The sequence below is a fragment of the Ornithorhynchus anatinus genome, chromosome 1, assembly GCF_004115215.2.
Source record: "Ornithorhynchus anatinus isolate Pmale09 chromosome 1, mOrnAna1.pri.v4, whole genome shotgun sequence".
NCBI classification, from domain to species: domain Eukaryota; kingdom Metazoa; phylum Chordata; class Mammalia; order Monotremata; family Ornithorhynchidae; genus Ornithorhynchus; species Ornithorhynchus anatinus.
This window is the reverse complement of record NC_041728.1, coordinates 22481002-22498379: the sequence shown is the minus strand read 5'-3', so window position 1 is coordinate 22498379 and position 17378 is coordinate 22481002. Positions and strand designations below refer to the sequence as shown.

Genomic DNA, 17378 nt, shown 5'->3' with positions numbered 1-17378 from the left:
GAAGGCCGCCCCCGCCCCCCCGCCCCCCCCACCCCTTCTCCTCCATCATAACCCAGGACCTCCACAAACCCCTCTTTAACACCCCTTTCGGGTCGCAGTAGAAACCCATGAAAAGGCCCCCGTCGGCCTCGTAAATTTCACCACCGACCTGGCACAAATCAGGGCGATGGGGGGTTTCTCTCCAAGAAAATGGGGGGGTGGGAGAGGGCTCTTGGAATTAGGTGCTAAAATCCCAAGCTCACCACCTCATTGAACTTACCTAGGGCGAGGGCTAAGTTTACCCAAATTAATAATCATGTTGGTATTTAAGCGATTAGTATGTGCCAAGCACTGTTCTAAGCACCAGGGAGGATGTGTAGATTCCAATTTGTCCGATTTGTCCATTCCAAGCGCTTAGTACAGTGCTCTGCACATAGTAAGGGCTCAAATAAGTACTATTGAATGAATGAATGAATACAAGGTGATCGGGTTGTCCCACGTGGGGGTCACAGTCATCCCCATTTTACAGATGACTTCTCTGGGCCTCAGTTCCCTCAAGTGACTTGCCCAGAGTCACACAGCTGACAAGCGGCGGAGCGGGGATTTGAACCCGTGATCTCCCCGGCCAGTCCTTTTTCCTCTGAGCCACGCTGCTTCTCTAAAATTACTCCCCAGAAGTGGGTTTACCCTTCTGGAAGGGTGAATTTCCCCACAAGCTAAGGTCTAAGCTAAGGTTACGGTCGGTGGTGAGAGCGCCTTACAGACCTGACGACTGTGCTGGCTTTTTATTTTTCTCTCTTCCCAGAATTGTCCTGGTTGTTCACCGGCCAGCTGCACAGAGGGCCAAATTAACAACTAACACCAGCCAAAGCAAAGAGGCGTGTGCCCTGGGTCGTGGGAGTGGAGGGCACGGCCTAGTTCTTCCTTCCGTCTTCTCGCGGTCACATGGCAATTCCACGGGGCAGCGGCTGCCATCGGCCTCAGAGAACAGTTCTCGGTGCCACGGGACTCACTCACTCATCCGGTAATCCACAGTTGCAACTGAAGAAGCCACCGTGTCATCACCCAGCCTTGGGAATACTTTAATAGTGATGAACTCATATACAAAGTGACACCCAGATGCCCCATTGGTACTTGGTGAAACTGGGGAAGAGTAGGCAAATGCTCTTATAAAAACACATCGACGGCCCTCTCAATTTAGTACTACCAACTTTTCATTTTGGACACAGGGGCAAACTTCGAGTGGGAATTCTGTGGAGCGAGAGGGTGACATCAGGCACTGTTATGTGTTGCTCAGTCCTAAGACCCCGGCTGGCTGAAACCACGGGCCTTGTCCCAGAAGCAAGGCCCTCTTGTCTGGTCCTAAAGCTCCATTCCCTATGGGCCCTCTTTCCTTTAGAAGGAACCAACTATAGTGTCTGGCCTGGGTCCAAATAGCTACCCCGATTTTAGAGCCTCTACATTAACTGCCTTTTGATAGAGTCCTCTAAAACACTCTACTAGTTTGATCACGAAATCAGAGTTTGGGCCCCGTAAGATTAAATACCACCGAAAATCAATTGTTGTGCACAATTTCTTGTCTGTTTCCAAAAATAAACCGTAGATTTCTTTCAACCAGACAAGGGGGCAGATTTCCCCACTTTGAGCCAGCCCAGAGTGGCAGGTTTGGGGGCAAGTGACCATTTTTCAGTGGGAAGGAAAATTCAAGGTTTTTGTACATTTTAAAAAAGTTTTCAACACTGAGTGCTTGTACTGCAGTGGTAATGCGATGGGATTCTTTGCATGACTGCAATGGCTGGGGATGAAATCTTGCCTCAGGAACTGCACTGTTGCAGAACTGAGCCTGTGAATTCCCTCCCTCCTAACCCAAGGATGGCAATAAGCTTGGTGTCTAAGGTGGCACAATGACAAATCGGCCCCTGACCAACTCCAGAACCTGACTTCATTCATTTTAACAGAGGAGGTATTTGTTAAGTGCTTACTATGTGCCAGATACTGTCCTAAGCACTGGGGTAGAGATGACAATCAGGTTGGGCACCATCCCTATCCTACATAGACCTCACAGTCTTAATTCCTATTTTACAGATGAGGTAACTGAAGCACTGCGAGAAGCAAAGGTCACAGGACAAGTGGCAGAGCAGAATTAGAACCCCAGTCCTCTGACTCCCAAGCCCATGCTCTTTCCGCTAGGCTATGCTGCTTCCCAATTTTACTCCTCGCCCTATATGCCAGAGTACCAAACCTCAAAGTTTGCCCTGGATACAATTTCCTCCACTAAGAGGAAGCTGCCGAACTGCTAATTCATCGTAAAAAATTCCATTAATCTCTGCCCCATCTTCTGACCCACTAACAGTATTTTAGAAGAGGTAAGCAGGACCAAAGAAAAGACACAACGGCCTTTTTGTTATTGGTCTCTATCCTCCAGGCATTTGACATATCGTCAAAAGTCAAGTATCCGACGAATTCCCACTATACCAACCTTAGATAGGAACTCTATTTTTGTCTGTAAAGTTCCCACACGGTGTGACTCACTCCAAATTATACACCAGCACACAATACTTATACTGGAATTCAGCCTTTCCTGAGAAAGGCCCACAGACCGACTATCCTCAAAACCAGGTTTCTTGGATGGTGGACTTCACTGCAAATTACCCCGATGTCTCTACCCAGCAGTATTCTCCTGATGGCAGATATCCCTCCAAATCAATCAGAGAAGCGGCATGGTCCACTGGAAAAAAGTATGGGCCTGGGAGTCAGAGGACCTGGGTTCTAATCATTCATTCAGTATGAATATTCAGTATTGAGAAGCAGCGTGGCTCACTGGAAAGAGCATGGGCTTTGGAGTCAGAGGTCATGGGTTCAAACCCCAGCTCTGCCACTTGCCAGCTGTGTGACTTTGGGCAAGTCACTTAACTTCTCGGTGCCTCAGTTCCCTCATCTGTAAAATGGGGATTAAGACTGTGAGCCCCACGTGGGACAACCTGATTCCCCTGTGTCTACCCCAGCGCTTAGAACGGTGCTCGGCACATAGTAAGCGCTTAACAAATACCAACATTATTATTATTCAGTAGTATTTATTGAGCACTTACTATGTGTAGAGCACTGTACTAAGCGCTTGGAATGTACAAGTCGGCAACAGATAAACCCAGCTCTGCCAATTGCTTGCTCTGTGACCTTGGGCAAATCACCTACCTTCTCTGGGCTTCTGTTTGTTCAATTGTAAGATAGAGATTCAATACTTCTCCCTCCTATTTGAACTGTGAGCCCCTTGTGGGACAGGAACTGTGCCCCATCTGATTAACTTGCATCTAACCCACAGCAATCAATTGTATTCATTGAGCTCTTACTGTGTGCAACACACTTTACTAAGTGCTTGGGAGAGTATAATAAAGAAGTTGATAGCCACGTTCCTGCCCACAGAGAGCTTAAACCAGTGCTGGGTTTAAGAAACACTATTCAAAAAAAAAAAAGCTAGGAGATGCAAAGCAGTGAAGAGGACTCCAGGAAGTGTCTGTCTTGACTCTTCTGCGGTGCACACCTTAACCCCACAGTAAAACAGGCTGCCTAGGTTACTGCACAGCCAGCGGGTAATAGATTCACGTACCTGTTTTGCAGTCCCCAGGGATTTAGTAACTCCGTTCATCCACGCCAATTCTTCTGAGAACTCAAAACATGTTTATTAACCTCTCCATCTCCCCTCTAACCTGAAACCGTGAAATGACTTTTTTCTATCCTTAGTTTCCTTTGGAATGATAAGCCACTGATGCAAGTTGGAGAAAGGGGAAAAGGAGAGAAGTGCCTTGCGTCTTCAACTGTTTAAAGGCGTTCTGGCTCAGCTCAGCATTTGAACTGAGGAGCAGTTATAGCAAATACTTTCAACCGTGAAATCAAAGGAATAAATCCCAGCAGCAATTTGTTCATTTTTGAGAGCCAAAACAAGGACGGTCACAATAGGAGAAATAAAAGCCTTATGTTTTCTTCCGGCCATTATTAATAATTATGGTATTTGCCAGACATTCTGGAGGCAAGAATAATGGAAAACAATTTTAGTTGTCTCAACTGCCAATGCTTAATGGAAGATTAGAAGTAATGAAGAATCTAGAGAAAACCTCCAAAATCTAAATTTTAGATTACAACCAAACTCTAAGAGCTGTAACTGATGGCACATTACCTCATCTGTAAAATGGGGCTGGACTATGAGCCCGTTTTGGGACATGGACCATGTCCAACCTGATCAGGTTGTATTGACCCCAGGGCCTAGTACGCTGCCTGGTACATAGTGAGCATTTAAATGCCATTTAAAAAAAAGTGTTTTATCACAGATCATCCACTGTGTCCTCCAACCTGATAGCTATCTACCCCATTGATGAGTACAGTCCCTGGCATACAAGAAGCACTTAAATACCACTTTAAAAAATAGAGGACCTGGGTCATCAGAACCTGAATAAGCAAAAGTTAATAATGTTGGTATTTGTTAAGCACTTACTATGTGCCGAGCACTGTTCTAAGCGCTGGGGTAGACATAGGGGAATCAGGTTGTCCCACGTGGGGCTCACAGTCTTAATCCCCATTTTACAGATGAGGGAACTGAGGCACAGAGAAGTTAAGTGACTTGCCCACAGTCACACAGCCAACAAGTAGCAGAGCTGGGATTCGAACTCATGAGCCCTGACTCCAAAGCCCGTGCTCTCTCCACTGAGCCACGCTGCAATAGCAATTTTAAAATTACAAAAATGCCCCAAGTTTGCAATGTGATGTGCATTCAGAATTATTAAATGATAGTAATGTCACTTCATGGGGGAGTTGGAGAATGTAAATAATATATTAGGATTTGTGCATTCTTCAAGGCAGGAGCGCTTGGCTTCTTATGCCAATATATGTTCCTGATCAGGGTTTAATAATAGTTAATAACCACAGCAGCATGTTAATTTGATTTCAATTTCTATGAAACAGTAATCTAAATCCTGTTTCACACTTGTTCAAGATGGTTTACCAACATATTGTGACATGACTCATGGTCTCTGTTCTAGGAGTGGTTCGCAGTTCTGAGGCTCCGCCTTCATTCCTGTCTCATTACTTGCATTGTTATTAGAATGTGTGATTCACCTACCAACATTTTGGCTAAACCAGAAACTTTACAACAATGGATTCTTCTGTTATGTTGGGCTGTTTTTGTTTTTTCTCCCCCAAGATTAGGATCCGATTTCGGGTAAGAGATTTGGAAAACGCTATACCCTAACAAATAGAGCTGTCTGTCTAGGTCAACACAAACAGCTAGATGGGGTGGGGTTACGTGAAATGATTGTCCCATGATTTCACAGTCCCCATATAAAGGAGACAAACCTACCTAAGCAGTGGATGAGTGAGATGCATGCCACTTCAGTTATTTAGCAAGACCATTTCAATTCTTGCCTTGAAGGAAAAATGAGTTTCTTGGAAAATAACCAATCCACATGCTTTCAGGCACTTCCCATCTTCAATCCAAAAGCACTGACAGTTTATTTTTTTTAACCAACTACTGGCAACTGACAGGGAGAAGTACAATTTTTTTTTTTGCAGGGGGGCGGGGGCGTTGGGAAGGAGACTTGTTTGAACATTTCTTACCTTTCACATGAGACCTAAAATGAGAGTCTTTCAGGGTTAGGATATAAGTTTGGGATATGGTAGTTCGGCCAGATTCTGCCAATAATGCTACATATCCAGAATATTATGTGGGAGCTTAGCATGGGAGAAAAGTGATCAGGAGAAACACTAGAACATTGTAAATCATTTTTCAGTGGGTTTTAGGCTTACAGGCTCCTTGGTCACATCCTAGCTCTCAGGCAATACATCTCCCCCCCACCAAAACCCAAATCAACTTTGCTATTGCTGGCTACTCCTCCCTTCTCCCTCTCTCTAGGCCCTTTAGAGCCAATGCCATTCCTCTTTACCAATCTCTATAGGAGTCGAGGACAGAATTTTTGAACAAACAACAACTGTTGACCAGTAGATTGGCTCGGACAGGCCCAGGAAGTGATCACGCATTTACATATGTGCATGTGCTCATGTGCACAGGGCTAGTCTTAGAATAAGTATGTCTCATACTTCCATTCGGCCTGCAACCCCAAGGGTCCTGGTCCATAGTAAGCACTTAAATGCCATTTTTTAAAAAAATAAGTGTTTATCAGCTTGCATACTCACTTCTTAGAGAAGCCAATAGGCAATGAAACGACCCAAAGGTAAGCAGAGCAGAACAGTGAGCAGAGCAGAGCAGTTTTCACCTCCTCTGGCCTGAAGCCAATTCTTTAGGTTTGATGCCAGGTTCCCCCCAACCACCCATCAATCCAGGAGTCTCTGGGGTCATGGCAGGAGATCAGTACAAAGAAAATTCCTGGAATATTTGGGGACTCCCAGGAGATTGAGCATAGTTGGGACAGGTACAGGACTAGACACTGGAGCGGTTCTTCTCAAACCAAAACTTTCTTAAGGATTGAGAAATAAGGAGGCAAAAGTGAAGACAACAACCATGACACAAAGGAAGTGTTGACAGCTGGGCGTGGCTGGCCCCTTTTCAGCCACAAAGTGCACCCATAGGTGAATTTCACCAGAGGTTCCTTGGGGCACAAAAGGACAACTATGTGTTGACACAGATTGGCTCCTGAATCCTGTTTTTCTTTGAAGTCTCTATTTGCTTCAGTTCTCCTATAATAATTCCCTTAACATTTCAACATACCTTAGAAGACAGAAGAGGATGGGTTGAGGTTTTTTTTTAAGACTTCTTCCAAAAAGCGAAGTTTTAGTTCCTAAGTTTGCCTTATGTGCACACGCCCACATGGACGCTTCATTACTAATCTTTTAAGACTGTTGCATATGAGGGGTCGGGGATGGTGGATGAGGGACAGACAACCGCTGCTGGATGGTGGATGAGGGACAGCCCAGGGAAGCTTGGGGGAAAAGATTCAAAGACAGACCTGGCCAAAAGTGGGGAGTGAAGGGGAGGAACCCCACACTTCGGGCCTCTTTCTGCCCTCTCTTACCCACTGCTGTCAGGGAGGACAAAGTATTGACTAATTAAAGGTCCAGACCTTTGGGCAGTTTCAAAAATGTAAGATCGCTCTCGTCTAGTCTCCCCAAATATTCCACGATATGGCACTACTACTAGTTATTAAGGACTCTGGAGTGCATGCAGAAAAAACACTTTATACATAAAGTTCAAGTAATACAAAGTGAAACGACCAGCCAGAGGTCATAAATCAAGCTACTGCCTCTTTCAGTCCGGACCATTACTCCACGTTCATAAAAATGAAAATAAAAACTATCAGTTGCATTTACATTTCTTCCAAACAAAAAGAAGCTCTGCCAAAATGCCTAAGGATTAAAAACATTGGGCGACTTAGTTCCCGTAAGAGAAGGGTGCATGTTGGATAAAGGAGAGCAAGTCTCCGGCGAGATCACTCCACAGGGCCTTATTTAATGCTCTGAAAAGCCAGGGGGTTTAGAAAAGATGAGCTGTCGGATTCATTCCAAACCATGCTAAAGCTTTAGTTAGGTTGTCAAAATCTCTGTTCAAGAAAAGAGGTTCTAGAATCAGGATGTAGTTCATCACAGAGATCAGAGCACTCAACAGGGAGCTGTTGATATAGACTGTAGATTCTCCGTTCCTGGGAATAAGTAATGGAGCACAAACCAAAGTTGTCCCTAACAACTAGAGATTGTTTCTTTAATCATAAAATGGGGATGATACCCACACGTGTTGAGTGTGTTTCTCGGATGCAGTTTGGAGGATGAGCATGCAGATTTCTCTAGCACTGAACCCCTCTATGCAGAAAAACTTCCAGCAGGATAGCTACTGGGCTTTACTGGGGGAGATGTGGTTAACAGTCCCACACACTAATAATCAGCTATGAATGGCGCTGTGCTGATTCACCCACCAACCTTAAGGTGATTTACCTAAGCAAACATTCAAAAGTAATTCCAACACTGGCTAAAACCACGGAACCTTGAAAATAAAATCTGATTTGGTGTTCACATCTTGGATTTTTTTTCTTATGGCATTTCTTAAGCACTTTGTGCCAGGCAAGCAAGGGGAAAGCTAGGAGCTAATCAGGCTGGAACAGTCCACGTCCCATGGGGGGGACTCACAGTCTTAATCCCCATTTTACAGATGAGGTAAAGGTGGCACAGAGAAGTGAAGTGACTTGCTCAAGGACACACTGCAGACAAGTGGAGAAACTGGGATGAGAACTCAGGTTCTTCTGACTCCCAGGCCCGTGCTCTATCCACTAGGCCATGCTGCTTCTAAAATAGAATTTGAGTAGATTTTTCCGAACACGTTCGAGATGACAAATCCACGCGGTCCCCAGTCGGTGCTCTGCTCCAAAACTCCCCCTACCTTCTATGCTGGGTTTTGGAGGGACCTGACCTGTAGTTTCCTGGTCAGGGCTCGAAGATCCCCACCATCACTAGGCCTCCACAGCTAGCAAGTGGTCGCTGTGAAAAGGTGGCTTCGACCTCTTCAACAGGACTTCGGTGGATTCTGCAGTCCGTAATTCAAAGCAGGATTCCCAGCATTACATAGTTTCTCATTCTCATTTAGAAATCTTCTTTGGCAAATTTTCTGAGCTATCAAACCTTACTGATGTTTGCCGTTATCCCAACACATACCGCTTTTAAATCGATCCATCGATGGCATTTACTGAGAGCTTTCGGGGTGCAGAGAACTGTATTAAACACCTGGGAGCATACAATATAGCAGAGTGGGTATACATGACCCTTGCCCACATATTCGAGGCCTTCAGTTATGAACACATTTGTTATTTACTTTTGGAAGCGAAAGGTTAACTGCTCACATTTTACAGGAACCCACGAAATAGTAAAAACAGAAACACTGCCTTGATGATACTAAAGGTTTACATGCAATTAATGTTTCTCCTGTGGTCTCTGAATGGCAGGTATGAAGGAAGACCTTTAGTAATTCTTCTGATTTAGCAACCATCCTAGGAGTCTCCTAGGAGTCACTTAATGATTGAGAGGGTACTAGTATAATGCCAGAAGTGTTAACATAACATTAATGATACAAATAATATTCTAAGACCAATTAGGCAATATTCAACTTTTCTTTTCTCTGATGAGCCAATCTCCAAAGATGACCAACTCATTTTACAAGGTTAGACTGACCACTACAATGGTCACTATGCAAATGTGCATATGCAAGGTGTAATCTATTAATTAACATATATAACAATCAGGAGTATTGCTTGCATAGGGAGCTAATTCTAAAGCATCAGAAAAAAACCTGACTTTCGCAGTCTTAGAAAACCATTCACAAATTGGGGTGGCACAAAAATAAAAATCTTTCCAAATGAAATTCAAAACAGACTGTCAAAAAACTTCAACTCAAATACTTGAGTGAAAACCAAGATACATGACTATACAATGTGGAAACACATTTATGTAAACCAATTATAACTGTCTCTCCCCGAAAGTGGCAAGTCCCAAACTATGGACTCTCACTGAAGTTGAGTTTGGGAAGAATACGATGATGATAGATGTAGCATCATCCACTGCTCTACATTCAATCAATCCAGGGGATGATGATGATGATGATGGTATTTGTTAAGCGCTTACTATGTGCCAAGCACTGTTCTAAGCGCATCTGAGTGCCCACTGTGTGCAAAGCACCGTTTTAAGCTCATCTGAGTATCCACTGTGTGCAAAGCACTGCAAAGTACTAAATGCCTGGGAGAGAACCCCAGGAACCACCTCCTGGAATGTGCTTTTAACTCCCATGTTTCACATGCAAAAACAACTGAGCTGGGGAGAGAAAACTTGATTCAATGTCTGAAGCTTCCTGAAAGGTTGTCTCTGAAAATTTCAACACTGACTCACTTCAATTAGATTCACAGCTATTTTAATGCTTTGCATCTTGGAGCCACTTCTTTCTCATTGTGGGGGAGGCGAGGGGAATGACCGCTATTCCTATTATTATAAAAAGGAGATTTGAAATTTTAATTTCTCCAAAATGTAAAAGGCTCCCAAAGTACTAAAATGCAAGGCACGTTACAACACAAACTATTTTCCTAGCCTTAAACACACTTTTCAATTGGCGATCCTCCCGCCACTAAACAAACCAATAAAAATACATCTGGGATAAAATGTGCAACGGATTCACAATTCCTAAGGTAGGTTTAAAAATAAATGTAGACGAAAACAAAATTACGAATACAAAAGGTTTTCAAATGCTCCAAAACGCCACCAAACCACAAGGGTGCGCTATTGCATATTTATCAGAGAAACATCTGGAAACAAAGTGGGGAAAAAACCAAAACACCTCATTTCCTTCCATTAAAAATCAGAGTGAAACATCTATATTTAAACAACTTTATTAACATAGTCAAGCAGTGATTAACATTCACATCTATTATGTCACATCATACAAATGTAAATACAAAATTACTACAGTACAATATATATTCTCTGCATGATCCAAAATATTTGGTGGCCCCAAAAAACTCTCTTTAAAATTCAGCAGCTTATCAAAAATTAAAACCATATTCTATTTAAAATGAAGTTCTGTTAGCACAGAGTCAGACTTCAAGAAATATCACTCAATTTAGTACAGCTTGAGAGGTTGCAGGAGGATATGTTTGAAGGAAACATTCTAACATTGTGGCAGATACAAGGAACATCAGATTTAAAGCTTTCAAGCATAACTCATACAACCTAAGTTGTCAGCAGAAAGAGCCAGTTGTTTCTGTACTAATGCTAACCTTCTAACTCATTGCACCCAACGTTACATAGGTAATTAAGCTTCAAACTGTTTTAGGGTTGCAAAGTGAGATCGTGTACATTTAAACTCATTTCTCTTTGCAAAATAACCGCCTATATAGAATTTTAAGGAGTGCCAAGTTAGCCTTATTACACAAGGTGCTGCCTCTTCACTACCTGCACAAAACCATCCAGGCTCTTAGCCGTGTTACATACCCCGAAAAGAACAAAAAACCAAACCAAAACAAAAAAAACACCCAAAACAATCCATCAATGGTATTTATTGAGCGCTTACGGTGTTCAGAGCACTGTGCTAAGCACTTGGGAGAGTATACTCTAACAACATTCTCCTCTCCCACCCCTCCAACATGTCCAAACCTTTGCTATGCAAGGAGCTCAGCAAAACCAACAGAGGAAAAAAAGGGTAACTACTGTGTTCTCTAAACAGTGATACTCTGCTTGGCAAGGAGATTTGGCTTGGTAAAAAGTAGGCTGTCCAACAACGAATGGTGTTTCACCTTTTGCTAACCATTTTAACTTCCCTCAAATCAAGGCAAACATTCAGCTATTAGGCATCTCAGTTATTTGAACACAATATATACTCTGGGATACAAACCCACAATGATCAGAAGTCACAATGTTCATTGTAGTCTACTACAAAATTAACTTGCTTCCAACAATTAGAGGGGGACAAAGGAAGAGTGAACTACATTTAACAGCAACTGGGGACAGAGCTACACCAAGATCTAAGCCTTAATAGAAAGTATACAGGTAAAGAAAATTAGAGCCAAGTGCGCGAACCCATATACTAACCCCAATGCCTATCCCTTTAGAGAGTCATCCGGGATGACTCAATCCTTAACTCAATGAATAATTAATGTAATGCATAATAAACGCCTGTATGCAAAAGCCCTACTGGTATCCCAATGAACCCTACTGTAATGGCCCTCTCTTACTAGTTAACATTAGCTCTCTAGGGATCTAAATTTTCACCTAATAATACCCTAATTCCTTAGTAGATGCTCTGCGTACCATATGGTATTAAGATTTCACTACCTGCATTTTGGTAATAGTACTAAAAAGCAGCTGATACTAAGCTATTACTCATTTCGGTTTTTCCTAATCCTTATTTGCGACAAACCCAATAGGTAACGTTCATTTTTTTTAGTTGGTTTTTTTATTTTAAAGTACTGTTGAGGAAGGACTCAAGTTGCAGTTATGCATGACACACTCTTCTCGTGGGAAGAATGTTTTTTGCACCATTATCTGTTAATACATTCAATATGAATAAGATAGGTTATCTACATGAAGCAAAACCTTACTGTTTTCCCATTGTAAAAGAGTAATTTAGATCTACGTATTTAAGACATACTAGGAAGCTCCTCTAAGAAATCATAAAAACAGGTAGACAATTTACAAGCATGTGCCCAAAAAACGAAACAAAAAAGGGTACCAGAGTCTATTCACCTGAGATAAAATTGGTATTTGAATGTTTTGTAACTGAGTCGCAAAGCATCTTAATTGAGGAAGGCCAGTTGAAAGTATTTTAAAATATATATTTGAGTCTATTTTACAGTATATGCAGTTTAAGTCATTCAGATCAATGCAAAAGGAAGAGTCTCAACAAAAAGTCACAGTGTCTACCAATATTGGAGGTTATGTTTCTTACAAAATGAATGCTACTTCTTTCTTTTAAGATTGCAATGGCTGTGAGAGGGGTTTGCCTAACCTGCCCAACTAAATCAAGAAGTAGCAATAACCTAAAGCATCAGAAATGGCTCTTTAAGAATTATTTACAGGTTGATTATTTGGAAAATAATCAACTGGAAAATGTACAAAATTGATCATTTCTTTACACAGTCTGAAATCAAAGAGATTAGACAATATGAAGAGCAGACTCATTTCCTGAAGATGTAAATGAAAATTCTGTGGCATTAAGTTCACTCACTAATTGAACTGCAACTTTGAGAACTGCCAAAAGATGCATTTAATTGTCTTAAATACACTTTCTGTTACCAACTTAGGTTGATCAGCAGCTTTTGTTCACTGTTAGAATCCTTCAAAGAGGGAAGCTCAAACAGGAAAAAGAAGGCAGATATAAAAACAGTAAACACTGACCTCCTGAGGTTTCTACAACATAAAAATATTCAAGTAGAAAAATCTACATCACTTAGCAGCGGCTATTTCTGTAGTTGAGCACACTAACAGCACTTTATTCAGTGTGTAAGGAGCAGATGAAGTAAGCCGTGCTTTTAGCATGCCAAAAGGCAGAAACACTGGAATGTAACAAAGACAAACTCACAATTCCAAAAACATTCAGTCAACATTCAAAGACTGTCAAAGACTACACCACAAGAAATAAGATGCTTTATATATCCCATGATGCAAGTTTGTATTAACAACTGTTAATGCTGAATCAGAATGGATCTTACCTCAAATTTTAACTTAAATGGCTTCTGCAAATTCCTGGGTTTTACTACCTTAGAAATATGATTGAATTTACTTAGAAAGAGCACAGGGACCTCTCAAGAAAAAAAAAAAGCTTCAAATTCACAGGCAATGCTGGTCCTGTTTAAATGACTTTCCCTTATATCCGGGACTAGATCAAATGATATATTTTTTTTAAAGAGCTCTTTAAATCCGTATTTGTACAAGTGGAGTCTGGTCTAAACCTAACAAGTGACAATGTGGTGGTTAATCAACATACAATTGTCACGATGAAACACAGGCCCAAATAACACTAAATTGCACTCCAAGGAGGGTTTCCTGCGCTAAGTTCAAAGTAAAATTTTGTCTTTTCGGATTGAATTAGTCACCCACAACTATCCTAGGGACATGAAAGGTTGTATCAAAGGCGTCTCTCTCCTCACCAAATTTTCAAGAGTAACTTGCAGCACTTAGATTTTCATCATTGCTATTTCAGAGCAAAATAGCTATTTAATTTAGAACGCTGAGAAGGAACAAAACGTTTTATATTGGAAGTTGAATTTGGAGCTTCAGATGAAGCAAGGGATCGTGAAAGCAACATGCTACCATGCACGTTTGACTTAAATTTAAACAAACTGTCCTGGCGTTAAAGAACCTCAATCTTCTTATGCTCGACAAACTCACCAAATTCATGTCATATACCAAAATTTGCAAAGCCCAAAAAAAAAAGAGAGAGAAACAAGAAAAAAGGGGGGAATGTGTAAAAACTCAGTTGCATGCTCTCATGCATTTAAAAATATTTGAAAACAGCATTTATAAATTCACACTCACACGGCTCAAACTTCAGTGCAATGGCTATCATTCAACGCCCTTAAAGTATAGAACCATGCAGAGAGGAGCAATTTTTTTTTTTAAATAAAAACTGTTATCCAGTATTCATTCTGCAATGCAAAGGTGAGCAACTCAGAGATAAAAAAGGCCGTTATGGCTTAACTTGTTTGCCGATTGTTATGCAGCATTTGAAAAATGGAAAGGGGTGGCTTCGCCTCTGACCAGCAGAGTTATAATCTCTCCATTTTCCTTCATCATCATGGGATACACTGTTCAGGCAATCTGAATTAATAAAGACTTGCACTTACATGTGGACACAAGATCAAGTGTACCAGTTAGGGTCTCACATTCACAGTATATAAGAAAATACACATGGAAGGAAAAGTAAAGGGTTAACTTAACAAGGATTTATTCACAGGAATACATGTAAGTAGAGAAAACAACAGAAAAGCGAAACAAATGAAATGAAGAGGATCCAAATCAACTTTCACTCTGTAGCTTTTCACTTGCCCCCTTGTGCTTCACTCGGGCACCAAGGGCCACCAACATGCGCCAATACAGTGTAGGTACCCTGCATTACATCCATTAACTTAAACATCTCTTTAAGATCATGCTTTGAACAAAAAGAAAGCTTAGAAGGCAATATGTTGAGTGGGAATAAACACTGAAATATAGCAATCATGTCATCGACTTCTACAAATTGTCTTTACGTGCCATCTAACATTTATGCAGCCTGACAGATCTTTTACCATGTAACTCTTAGTTTTAGAAGGTTTGATAAAATCACTAGTAGTATATAACCATGCAGAAAGCACATCACACTGACAGCACAGAGGCAAAGATTTTGCACAGGTATATCAGCTTTCCACATTGTGCAGGTTACACACAATACAATATCAATCTTATTCCTAACAGATCCTAAAAAGATATTTCGAGGCCTAACTGTAAACTACAGTACTTTATAGCTATAGTCTTAATAAAAATAAAATCCACAGAATCTTAAAAAGGAATTTTCAATGCAGGGCTCTATTGAATCGGTAAACCGGAACACAAACTGGCGCAACAAAGGTAAATGAATACCAACCTCACTCTATGTGATGCAAGCATGCTACTTACTTTCCCACTAATTTAAATTACTTTCAATCACTAGGAGCCAGAATGCATGCCTGAACCTTAAACTGCACATTAAGAATAATGCCTTGGTCTAGAACTTAAATCTAATGAAGTACAACCATCAAATTATATATCCACTACATTAATGTTTTAATGTAAAATTAAGATGTCCCTCTTTAGTTCGATATGCCCACCCCCTTCCATTCCTTCCCTGCCCTCCCCCCCCCACCCCACCCCCGAAAGGTGAAAGGAGTGACTCATTTGGCATCTTGCAGGGTGCTTTCCTTTTGTCTGAACACATCTTTTGGCCTTCTTTTGGGGTACCTAAAATTGTAACTCGAAAGAGCCCGCTTCTACTGTGGGTAGCAAGCTGCACTGTAACTGGACTAACTTCATTGGTGTAGTTCTTCATCAACATGCAAATAACTAGGAATCCCACCAGGTGGGAAAAATTAAGTAGAAAACCCTTATAGCATTAAATTAAAAAAAAAAAAGCCTTTTACTGTCGGTAACCCCCGTTCTTAGGTTTCCTTTATTGTGCGCTAAGGAATTTTTCCTCTCTTTCTTATCCCTAGGGTTCAATTATATGGTGGTTGTTTTGGTACAATTCCCCATAATATTCCAGAATGTGCTGTTTTGTGTAAAGATTCTCTTTTTTGCTTCTTCACATCCAGTGCGGAGTTGTAATAGGAGACAGATTTCCACCCACAAAGGCTCCAGATGTTAAAACGTTTCCCAACATCGACTTAATACAGTGACGGCAACACCTCCCTCCCGCCCCTCCCAGTAGGGTTGGGATTGTACTGTATTCCCTACTGGTTTACCCTTCCCCCCCAGTAAAGGGGAACATTTTCCCTGGGTGCAGAGGCTCCCTCCTAGTCTCCCAGACTGAAGGACCTGGAAGAGAAAAAGAGAGAAAGAGAGAGAGAGAAAAAAAGGATCCGTGAATAGTACAAATCAGACATGGTCAATGACACCATCACATTTTTCTGGCGCAATTTTCAAACTAATTCAACTCAACTCTCTTATTTCATATGATGCTGTTGTTTTTTATGGCACCAGGATTCCTCCAGAAAAAAACTACTTTAGACTGTCTATCAATGCTTCATTCTAGGGTCTACTGGTCAAGCACATGAAAACACAAGTTAGGTCAAGGGGACGGGGGAGGGGGTGGGTTCGTTTTACCGATAAAGGAAACGAAAAGTTGTCCGACTGCTCATTCATGTCATTTCCTGTTAGCCTCTCAATCAGATTTGATTAACTCCAATTTCTTTGCAAGACCTTCCACCCATCCGTCCAGGCCAAAGATCTGACCGCTGCCACCAGAGGCATGGCAAGTCCCTTCTTGTTGCCCGTCACTCCCTTCTCACATTCACACCTCTGGCCCTCAAAGTCAGCCTTATCCTCCTTCATCGTATCCCTCTTGTTGTGGGCAGGGAATGTGTCTGCTAATTCTGCTGCATTATATTCTTCCCAGCACTTAGTACAGTGTTCTGCACGTAGTAAGCACTCAAATCAGTGGATCGATTCATTCATTCAAAACTCAGTTCAAATGGTAATTCCTCCAGGACAGTGATCTTCACCACTAGACTCTTTTGGAAACTGGTACCCTCCTCTAGTATTTCAAAACAGACAAATACCCCCTTAAAGTGAGAACTGTCTACTTCAGTCATTCTATCTCCTAACAGAAATGAAGGCTCGTTTTAAGTTCAAAACCAAGTATCAGAGTCAAATTATCCCTCTAGTACACAATATTCTGGTTGTTATTCCTTAAACAGTCACCTAAAAAAAGATTTACTTGCGGAGGGTATCCAATTAGACTCTAAGCTCCTGGTGGGGAGGAAACAATCATGTCTACCAACTCGGTTATAGTGTACTCTCACAAGCTCACAAGCGATTAGGACAATGCTCTGCACATAGTAAGGGCTTAATGCAATTGTATGATAACCTCCAGCTACAAAGGAACCAATCAAAAGGACTTATTAGGTACCCTTTGCACGCTAAGCAGAATACAGTGAGCTTGGGGGAATACAATAGAGCTAGCAGAAATGATCCCTGCCCTCAAGGAGTTTATAATCTACAGCGATGGGTGCTCAATGAAATAAACTAGACAGGAGGAAGTAAAAGAGTCTAAAGATAGACATGCGAGTGCTATGGGAAGAGGGATTGGGTGGGGGAAGGAAGGAGTGTGAGGGCCCCAAGAGTTTAGGTGGCACAGAAGTGCTAGAGGAAACAGGATGGCCATAAAATAGAGAAAACAGAAATTAAATCATGGCATGTAA

General features: G+C 41.7%; 1 protein-coding gene and 1 long non-coding RNA gene across 2 annotated transcripts in view; one reads left to right on the top strand and one right to left on the bottom strand.

Moving 5' to 3' along the window:
- Nucleotides 1-595: 595 nt before the first annotated feature.
- Nucleotides 596-3956, top strand: LOC120638302. Its single transcript, XR_005659887.1, has 2 exons — nt 596-1003; nt 3718-3956. It is a non-coding gene; the product is annotated as an uncharacterized LOC120638302 (long non-coding RNA).
- Nucleotides 3957-15593: 11637 nt separating this feature from the next.
- Nucleotides 15594-17378, bottom strand: part of TNPO1 (transportin 1) — a 79095-nt gene continuing 77310 nt past the window's right edge. The window contains exon 25 of the mRNA XM_029076304.2: nt 15594-15993. The gene's annotated coding sequence lies outside the window, so the exon portion shown is untranslated. The remainder of the gene's footprint in view (nt 15994-17378) is intronic.